The 8,942-nt window shown below is 35.5% G+C and overlaps 1 long non-coding RNA gene across 2 annotated transcripts; it reads left to right on the top strand.

The window, feature by feature from the left end:
* Positions 1-1,268: 1,268 nt before the first annotated feature.
* LOC113354421 lies at positions 1,269-3,752 on the top strand. Of its 2 annotated transcripts, XR_003361870.1 has the most exons (5): positions 1,269-1,513; positions 1,604-1,643; positions 2,345-2,557; positions 2,770-2,907; positions 3,411-3,752. It is a non-coding gene; the product is annotated as an uncharacterized LOC113354421 (long non-coding RNA). The 2 variants fall into 2 exon arrangements; XR_003361871.1 differs by lacking the exon at positions 2,345-2,557.
* The last annotated feature ends 5,190 nt before the right edge of the window (positions 3,753-8,942 follow it).

Below are 8,942 nucleotides of genomic sequence, written 5' to 3' on the forward strand. Positions count from 1 at the left end.
TAAAGAAGAAGTGGGCTCAAGATTGTCTAAGCCCAAACCCATTTCCTAAACCCAAACCCATTTTCTAAGCCTAAAATCAATACCCAAACCCGTTTCCCTTCTTAACCGTCAGATTGGATCCATTTCATCATCTAACTGTCGTTACATCCGAGTACATCGAGCTTTGATGTTTCTGTCTAACACTATAGCACCTAACTCCATCTTGGACCGTCAGTTTTGATGTATCTCAGATCCAACGGTCTTTCCACACCCATCTCCATCACGCCGTTGGATCATTCCTTCATCTTTTCATCCAACGGATTCCCCTTACAAAACATCAAATATTGATGATCCCGCACAACACCCTAGTACCTAATATCTATACCCAAAACAAACGATCCCTAAACCTAAATCCATCGATCTCTTCTCCTCCACCTCCTCCCTCACCGTCTGCAGAGAAAACCCATGTCCGCCATCATCACCACCACCTTTCTCAACCACTTTCTCTAACAAATTCGAGAACCCATCATCACAATCATCCCTATCTCCACTTTTATCAACCTAATCCGTTGTTCTCTAGCGCTGTGAACGATTAGGTCGAAGACAGTGGAGTAGGAATTGAGTATGGATGATTTGACACTACATCTCACATCACAGGAGCATGGGAAGAGCAGGAGAAGACAAATAAGAAGCATGGGTCGACGAATTTGATTGCTATCAGTGTTTAGGTAAAGTTTAATTTCAACTTTTTTGAAACCCTAAATTCTGTGAAATTAGGTATTTGTGGGAAACTCATGTAAACTATAGATATGGATGTGTGGGAGGATTAGAACTCATGCCTGGGCTAGCCAGTGCTTCACCCTAAATCCTAATAAGTTTTTGCTTCCTAAAATTAATTCCAATATATTGAATAATCCTATTTAGGTGTAATAAAATCTATAATTTAATAAAAATAAACAATGCATTTAATTCATAAAAAATCACAAACAACACCACTTGGGATGAAATGTTTTTTTCCCCTAAATTTAAGGAAAAATTGAAATGAGGATGTCTTGTTTGGGTTGTCACCTAGAAAACACACAGCCACCATCGGAGATGCTATAAGATTACTCGTGATTGACTGTTAACATGGTCCCCAAATGAACCGGTAAGATTAGTTGGTAAAAGATCTACTAATTATCTTGATATCCACGTGTCAAAACTATACTTATCAAACATCAAAACTTTATGCGTTGCCTTAACCGAAATATTCAACAAAACCCTAACGCTGCACTTAACGGCATGTCTCGCTCTCCATCTCTTCATTACCACCAAACCAAAAAAATCTATTGTGGTTCACGCCGCCATCACTGATTCACCATTTCCCTCACCACCACCATGACAAGCACCATCTCAAACAATAAAAACGAAGTAACCTCACACCTCAGTAATTCCAGCAGCACCGAAATTATGCTTTTTAGAGTTTTTCACTTTTCAGTTCTTCAATTTTGCTCTGTATAAAGATTTTTAGGGATTGTTAGAAGTTTAAATGGCGGTGAGTTTTGGTTATTTACATTGGTTGTTCGAAACAATTATTTATGATTCCTTCATGATTCTAAACGATTTGAGAATGTTTTCTCCACAGATTTTTCCACGAAAGAGCTAAAATCAAAGACCGGCTACAGGTCAGTTTTTCTTTTCATCTCCCATGTTTTTCATTATGCCGGGACTATGGTTAGATTTATTCTCTGATCCGTTCTATGATGTTTAAAGGTTAGCAACGGAAAGGAAAACGCTAGTCGTTGACCTTACCATGGTCTTATTCTTTGTAGGGCTCCTGCTACTCATTTTTTTTCCTGCTCACTGATTCACTGTTATGAATCAAATCCATTTGAAGAGGTTATTATAAATCATATGTTATATCGTTTTCGTTGATGCTGATGCTATCGATTTCAATGTATGGTGAAGATACAATATCCTAATTTATTTTTTATCCTAATCTCTATTACTCTATTTCATTTATATGCTGTTTCATTGTGTAAAGAGATGGGTTTGTTGTAGTACTGATTTTATGTGATGATTTGAATTTATCGACGTATATTCATTTGATTTTAAGATTCAATTTTGTGTTTTATGCACAAAAAATGTTTGGCAATTTATTGGAAAGAAAGAATTTAGTTGGTTTTAATCGAGTAATTTTCTATGGCGTTTGTAATAATGTGTCTTCTGTATGTAGGGTAGACTAGTAGGAGTCATTCTTTAACCCTGTGAGGGTGTACTTATTTGAAGCATGGTTGTTATTTTTCTTGACATTGCTGAACTTAGAATTTCGTAGCCTTGAAAGTTTGTTTGCATAAACTGACCTAGGTGTATACGGTCCTTCCAGGAATAGTCAACAACGTAAAAACATGCCATAACCGAAAACAGCCGGTGTTAAGACATTCAATATCGCAATCATCATCTACGTGGAATTTTGAACTGCAGTTCATGGGAACTGATAGGCACTTATATAAGGACCCAGATTATGGAATCTTGGCCATTCTTTGCAACACCAAAGTATATAGTTGTAAATATCAATATCTGTTATTGCTTCCTGCAGGTGCCATTTTAATCTTTTTTTCTTCCTCTAATCCACTAATTTTGATTGCAATGAAGTTTCGGGATCTCTTATGGTTGCTTTGTGTACAATTTTGGATCAAAAACTAATTGGATAAATCAGACATATATTGCCAGGAACTATAAATTAATTTCTTCATTTTTATGCATTTGTATCTACTTATTGTCTTCCTAATCACTTATTGGGTGTTGCAGCATGGAGTGAAGAGATTCAACTCTCCTTTTTCAGCTGGTCACTGGACATGTTTGGAAGGGAATTACCTTTGGTTGATTCAAGAGTCCAGTTGAAACTCCACTGAAGTACCATGGCTTGTTGAAAACTACATGAAGAAGGTACTAAAATCCACTAAATCATACAGCTGTTTGGCTATTTGAAATCATACACTTAAATCAAATCTCTTACCATTTCAGTAAATGCCAGATAAATATGACAAGTTCAACATGTAAGCTAAATCATACTTTCAGGATATCATACACTCAAAGTTCAATTTTGAACCACCATTTCAGGATGTACACTATAATTCCAGATGCCTACTTTAAAAGTTGAACACTGTCAACTCTAGTTGATAAATCATAAATGAGTAGTTCTTAGAAACTCGCAGATGTTGCTGAAAAGCTTAGTTTTTATTTTTTCTAGCTTTTGTTTGTTCGTTGGTCCCGATTGCTGCAACAGTCGGTCTAGTATTAAGTGATGAAGTGAAAATGAAGTTCTGTTATAGATAGATGTTATTTCCTTTTTGAATTTCATACGGTTCTTGATTTTGTTTGGCTATTTTGTTATTGAGTATGTTTTGTGTGTGCTAATATAGCAATTGCTCATAAATCTTTTGGTGCAGGATATTACACTTTGTAGAAACCAAATCTGTTAAGGGATCGGATGATTACTTTATGTATCAGATCTTCAAGATACAACAGTCTTAGTCGCTCATTTTATCTATTGATGAGGTAATGTTGTTCATGATGCTGAACAGTAAAACTAGGATGGGTCATGGCGTTTGTATTGGACAGTCATTCCTCCTGCTTTTCAAAGAAAGCCATCTCCAGGCCTCCAACAGAAAAAGGTTTCTGTCAGGTGTGCGTCGGACTGCCACTTAATGTTTTGGCCATTTTTTTATTTTTAAGCGTTCACTTAATATGATGTCATTGTTGTATTTTTAGAATTTGTTTTGATGTCATTCGTCGCAACCACTGTATTATCTTAGAAAAAAAAAACATATATCTTTTGTATTTGAAATTTATTAAATATCTAGTGTTTTATTCATAAAAACCTCCTTGTTCATGGAATAATTTTCCACTCTAATAGTATATGTAATTTTGTAAGATTCATCCCAGACCCATTAAATTGGAATTTCTTAACCCAAAAAAAATATGGCGAAATGTAAGGCAATTAGCTATATAATCGTAATAATAATGGCACAGATCTTTCAATTTGGAAATAAAATATTTGTTAACCGCAAAAATTACGGCAAAAGATATGGCAATTAACTAAATGAAAAGAACGATAATTAAGGCAATCAACTAGATAATAGTGACAGTAATGGCACCGATCTTTCAATTTGGAAATAAAATTTTTTTAACCGCAGAAATTACGGCAACATATATGGTAATTGAGTAAATGATAATATCGGTAATTGAGCAGCTAAGAAATTGTAGCTTTAACTAATAGGCTGTTACAGATACTCGTAGCTCTAAATTTAGGCCACTAAAACTTAGTTGCGTAGATTTTTGCAAGCAAGGTTAGCTACTACCAATACATGTAGTATTCTATATCCGTAACCTATTGAACCACTAAACAAAAAAAAAATAGTGGATAAATGATTACGCATGTAAACCGCCTGGTACAGAATCCACTGGTTTATATTGTTGGCTACTAGATGAACCTCTAAATGCAATATCTATTAAACCACTACAAGATTATAAATGCTTTAATGTTTTCGCTAATAACAGTGCAGCTACTCAAATTAGTGGATTTACCTATTATGTGACAACTGTTGGTCAACTAGCCATACTAGTAGCTTTAGACATGGCGACCAACTAACCATTGCGAACTTGTTGCTTTAAACATAAACAACACCCTCTTACGCCACTACAGCCGGACAACTAACATTAAATGCATAAAGTGATACGCAACTAAAGATTTGAATAGGCCACTACCATTGATCAAGTAGCCTTTGGTCAGTTTTTTTGTAGTGTAAGCAGAACACCAAATTTCCATAGTATACCTAATTTTTACACATCTTGCTCAACAGGATTTTTATGAGAAATTTCTTAACCCTTGTGATTAATTAGCACAAGTATGAGGTCTGAGCGCATTAAAAGAACTGTGTTTATGACCGAGTCTCTTTTTCCTTACGAATCTAAGAGATATTCCCTTTAATGTGAGAAATTATCATAAAACTTATTGTCATCAAAATACGAGACATAGTTAGAGTTCTTACCAGAAGAATTTTGACTTGCTGAGGATGACAACTTGTCGACAATTTCTTTATATCCTTCGGTTATCTCCATCTGGTTATCATCAATTTTTCTTTTTTCTCCTGGATTTTTGTTCACATTAACGGAAATGTTATTTCCAGAGGAAACGACTTAATCCTTCCTTGGAAGATTCTTGTTAAGACTACTATTCTGCTTTAGAGCATTTGAGGAACTCATTGAACTGACCTTCCTGGTAACATACACAGGGTAAGTACGAAAACCAACTGGTTTAGACATACGAATGTCAGTTACACCTTTGAGAATTAAGTCTAAGGTGTGTTGAAGTTAAACCAAGGAGGTTTTATTCAACCAAGAGTTTCTCTTTTGTTTAGCAGAGCCTTTCGCATTGCAAAGGAGGCATGCTTTCTGATCACAAAAGTGATTAGACAAAACAGTCTTAACAACCTCGTTAAGAGATTTCTTCCTTCCATGTGATGTGGAACATCCTTGATCAATAGGTAATTCAGACACATTCTTTGCAACAGGAAGGGATTCCAATTTTATTTCTGGAGCTGGAACGTGTTTAGGCTTAACAAAAGTACTTGGTATATTAGACTGCTTAGAGCATCCTTGAATAGAGAGTTTACTCAACCGATGTTCAATTTCCAAAGCATCCTTTTTGAGACTAGACTCAAGAGTCATACGTGAAGAATGATTTTCAGTATTTTCTATGAAATTGCAGTCTCTAATTATATCAAGTAGAACGTCGACATGATGTTTTAACCTATTAAATCTATCAGCTTGGATTCTAGCAAGATTTAGAATCAAGACACTCTCTTCAGCTGTTTCCCGTTCATTTAGAGAAATAGACTCTTTTGAAGGGTAATCAGAAATACTCATGTCGGAGCCTGTTTGTATTGTTGGAACACATGGTTCGTCTATATTCGAGATTCAGGAATCTTTCTCTTTAATAGAATTAGACAAGACAGAGCCTTTATTTCTGGTGACGCGTTTATCAGAGATACTATCGTCGATCCTAAGATCGCTACAAACACAGACTTGTAAGGTCTTAAACGTGTTTCCTTGCTCTGATACCAATTGAAAAAGCGTGGGTATAACAACCACACCCAACAATTCGATTAGCAATCTGTATGGACAAACTCCAATACACTTTCTAGAGAATCAACTAGACAGTCAGACTCAATCTAGATAAAAGTATATCAAAGAGTTTATATTTCAATCTCTCGATTTGATCTTTACTCAAGCAAATAGAAATCTGCGAGTCTTTATCAAAGAGAGATAACTTGGATGGTACCAAAGACCAATATCCAAGTTTCAATCAATTTAAATCAACAACCAAAAGTCGGATATTCTAATTGATTGAACAACGCACAACCTATGATATTTCAATTATATAAACAAATATAATGCGGAATAGCAATAACACAGACACCAGAATTTTGTTAACGATACCTAGTCCAAATTGAACACACACTGTATTAAGCCGCTACAAACACTATCCTACTCAAATTAACTTCGGTCTGGACTTTAGTTGAACCCCAATCAATCTCACACTGATCCAAGGTACAGTTATGCTCCTACGCCTCTGATCCCAGCAGGATACTACGTACTTGATTCCTTTAGCTGATCTCACCCATAACTAAGAGTTGCTACGACCCAAAGTCGAATAATTTAATAAACAAATCTGTATCATACGGAAAAGTCTACGGTAATAGATAAATCCGTCTTCCACGAATATACCTACGAGTTTTGTTCCGTATTTTGATAAATCAAGGTGAACAGGAACCAATCAATAAAACGGTCTTATATTCCCGAAGAATATCCTAGTATTGTTGATCACCTCACAATAATCTTAATCGACGCAGCGAAAAAAGATATTGTGGAATCACAAACGTTGAGACGAAGTGTTTGTGATTAGTTTTCTATCTTGCCTATTGGAGAAATAAATCTCGAGCTAATTATTATAATCGTACTCGTAACGATAAAAGATGCAAAATTAGATCACAAAACTACAATAAAAGTAGTATCGGTCTGGCTTCACAATACCAATGAAGTATTTAAGTCGTTAACATGGTTTAGAAGAAGAAACCAAAGATTAAAGGAGAACCGACTCTAGCTATGCAACTAGAATCACACGTAAGGTGTGGGGATTAGGTTTCCCAGTTTCTAGAGTTATACCTTATATAGTTTTCAAATCAGGGTTTGGAATCAATGTTAGCTTGGTAACAAAGCATTCAATATTCACCATTAGATGAAAACCTGATTAGATTCAAGCTAATATTTCTCAACCGTTGGATCGAAAACTTAGCTTGTTACACACAAATGAAATGTCCAATTTTGGGTTTACGAACCGTTCCCAAACATTAACATTTGTTGGTTCAACAATAGTTAACCAAATGGTTAGCCATATGATTACTTTCATATCAACCATATTCTTCTTCACCATAACTAGTTCAAATGACTCAAAAGAACTAGTTAGAGAGTTGTTCAATTGCTTAGATCTTATGTAACTACACAAGACACAATCGAAGCAAAAACGGTTTGGTTCACTCGAATCGGTTCATGAACTTTATAGCCACGGTTTGCAAAAGCATTCCTTAGTTTAAATAAACATGAGTTCAAGAACAACCGGTTTTAGATATAACCTGCTCAAGATCGAGGACTGGGTTCCCGGACTTAAGCTCATGGAAGGAGTTCACAAACTCCAGCAGAAATTCTCGGGTCGAGAACTTCCCCCAGTTTACGGACTGAGTTCGCATACTTAGTTCACGGACTTGGCTCACGCCACTTTCGTTTCTCTTGATCAACAAAGTTCGCAAACTTTGGTTCAAGGAATAAGGACTTATACATATATGTGTTTCAACAACGATGCTTATATCCTACCAATGGTTATGTAATCTAAACTCTCACTTCAATCATTGAAACATTCTCAGAGGACGGATATAGCCGTTATTCACAGACCATTTTTCGTCAGAGCAATTTTCAAAGTGATTGAAACGTAACATGACTTTCGTCACTAGGTAAAGATGAATTCGGCTAAAACGAAAGCTTACCAACACATATTTCGAGAAATAGATACGAGAGATAAACTCGGATCCAAATAACAAATGTGCATAATGAAAGTCTATATCAAAACGATTTTTGTCTCAAGAGTATGAGATAAAATAGATAGACTTTTGAGTGACAGATAAGTTCAACTCTCCACATACCTTTTAGTCGATGAAGATCCACCAGTTCCTTGAGTATTCCTTCGTCTTGTATGATGATTGTCATGTAGTTCTTGAGCTCAACTAAACTTTCTATCCTAGTCCGAGAATTTTAGCTGTGTAGGCTAGAAATCAAGACTTATAGTTTTGATCACTGACATTGAAAAACATGCTTGACATAGCAACGCATGCGAGTTTGACCGAGAAATGCTCTAACATGAATGTCTTGAAAAATCATTGTTGTTTTCCAGTTTGATCGCAAATGCTGCAGACCATATAATCGCAGATATTGCAGTCCAGTTGATCGCAACTGCTGCAGTCCATAATGATAAGTAAAGTTCGTTCAACTCGGACTTGTGTAGACTCAATTTCATAATTAAAAATAAAACCAAATAAAATATATTCACAGAATTGTCCCGATAACGAGAGACACTAAGACTTCGAATTCCACCATTAATCACATTCAATTGGTTCATATAATGACTCATAACAATTCTAGCTCTTTTATGGACTCTATTTATTTGCCAAGGTAGATTTCTAAAATATTAGATGTAAATCACAAGCATGGTATATCAAAATCTCTTACGTCTAAGCATACACCATCAAACGAAATCACAACTAATTAGTGAAAATCATAAATCAATTGAATCAAGTGCAAAAGTAAAAAAGAATCTAATATAGTTACCAAACAATTGTGAATAAGGCATCCTCCGTCATCCCAGTGTT

The sequence above is a fragment of the Papaver somniferum genome, chromosome 2, assembly GCF_003573695.1.
Source record: "Papaver somniferum cultivar HN1 chromosome 2, ASM357369v1, whole genome shotgun sequence".
NCBI classification, from domain to species: Eukaryota; Viridiplantae; Streptophyta; class Magnoliopsida; order Ranunculales; family Papaveraceae; genus Papaver; species Papaver somniferum.